Here is a 2,143-nt window from a genome sequence, read left to right as displayed (position 1 = left end):
CACGGTTGTCTGTCCGCAATGCGACCGTCTCTTCGCCTGCAGCGGTCTGATACGGACACGCCCCACTTCCCGCCCCTGCGGGGTATTTTCCAGATTCCTCTGGGTACCGCCCTCTTTGGGGTTCTGAAAATGATTTTATTAAAAACAGGATAAAAAAAAAAAAACAGGATGAATTGTTCCGAGTCCAGGCAGGTTTGCAGAAGGCCCTCCCCCCGGGCAGAGGAAGGGCTGCCATGAGGCAGCTTTCCTCTGCTTCGACCCCGCGCAGGGCGCGCCCCTTCCCAGCGCGCTGCCAGCCCGGAGCCGGCTTCGCCCTTTCCTCGCCGCTCCGCCCGGCCGTGTTTCCACCCTTTTGACCTCTGTTTCTTAGGCCTCATCCGTCCTGTTCCTTACCAGTGGCCACTAGAGCCCGGGATAGCTTCCTCCCACTGGAGACCAGTAGTGCAAGGAAAACGTTGACTTCAAAGCCCAGGTCCCCTTCCTCGTGTATTTTAGGAAAAGATCATTTTTCTTTTTTTCTCCAGTTTAAGATCACTAGCAAGAGACCCGCTTCTCTCTGCCTTCTTGCTCTGCTGCGTTTCCACTTTCAGTCGGGAAACATTCTGCTGCCCGGGTTCACAGCTGGCACAGCCTCGCCGCGGCTGGGGCGCCTCCGGCTTTGTTTCCTTTCAATAGCCTTGAGATTTATGGACCACCCTCTCCATAGTCCTTGCTAGTTTCCAGATGAATAAAGAGCAGGGTCTCTACCCCAGGAAACAGACAGTAAAAAGGGAGACACAGCGTCCACGGAGTTCACACAGAGTGCGGCAACGAGGAGAACGCTGGATTTTCCAGCCCCACTGCGTGACGTGCCCATTCCTGTGGTTGAACACGCTCTACCCCATTCCCCAGAGGCAGCCCACACCTTTCCACTGCAGAGCTCTCCCCATGCCTGCTCTGTCCTCGCTCCAATATTTACCTGCTGAAAACCTTTTCATCTTCCTCTGCTCGCTTGGAGGTAAAATCATCTGCTTCTGAATACCCGGAGCGCTATTCCCCACTCTGGCACTTGCTGCCCTAGTTATTTCCAAAGTTCTCCTGCCACTGACAAGGCATGGGTATGTAATACTGCAGGGCCCCTCACCCCGGACACCCCAACACATGTTTGTGCAGCGTCACTGAAACCAATTCTGCTGGGTTCTGGTCCTAGTTCAGCGGTTGCTGTGGACTGAAGTGTATCCTCTCCAACATTCACATCTGTTGAAGCCCTGCCCCCCAATATGATGGTATTTGGAGATGGGGCCTTTGGGAGGTAATTAGGATTAGATGAGGTCATGAGGGTGGGGGCCCTCAAGAGGGGATTAGTGCCCTTATAAGAAGAGACCAGAGAGCTTGTTTCCACCATCCACCCACCCCCATCCACATGAGGACGCAGAGAGAAGGCCAGGAAGAGAGCCCTCATCATTGGGAAACGAAGCTGGCCAGCACCGTGCTCCTGGACTTCTCAGCCTCCAGAATTGTCAGAAAGAAAGTCCTGTCGTTTAAACCACCCAGTCTGTGGTATTTCGTCATGGCAGCTGGAGCTGACTGGCGTAGCTGTATAACTATGGGCAAGCCCTTCATCATGTGGACTATCTTTCCTCCCCTGACAAATGTAAATATTAAAAACCTGTCTTACTTTACCAATTTGTGTGATTCAATGAAAAATGAATGTACAATAGAGAAAAGCATGAAGTGCAATTTTCTGTGAAAATATGCACGAAACAGTACCAAGTGACTGTGAAAGTCCTAATTCTGTTGTGGAGCCTTGGATGTGTCCTACAGACCCTCTGGGACCTGTTTCCTTGCCCACAAAATCAGGGACTCAACTCAGGGACGTCTAAATTTCTATGAATCTAAATGCTAAGAGAAAAGCAAGTGAAATTCCCTAGGTTCAGAGCAGTGCCCCAGTATTCATGCTTTTGGGACTGTGTATGCAAGGCTGAACTCTGATATCACGGAATAGGGCAAGGAAATGTAGAAAAATGACCTGGGGGTTTTCTATCTAAAATTATTTATGTCCTGGGGACTTCCCTGGTGGCTCAGTGGTTAAGACTCCACGCTTTCAATGCAGGGAGCATGGGTTTGATCCTGGTCAGGAAACTAAGATCCCACATGAAATAAA

The sequence above is a fragment of the Neophocaena asiaeorientalis genome, unplaced genomic scaffold (genome assembly GCF_003031525.2).
Source record: "Neophocaena asiaeorientalis asiaeorientalis breed wild unplaced genomic scaffold, Neophocaena_asiaeorientalis_V1.1 scaffold424, whole genome shotgun sequence".
Lineage (NCBI taxonomy): Eukaryota > Metazoa > Chordata > Mammalia > Artiodactyla > Phocoenidae > Neophocaena > Neophocaena asiaeorientalis.
This window is presented reverse-complemented; position numbering follows the sequence as displayed.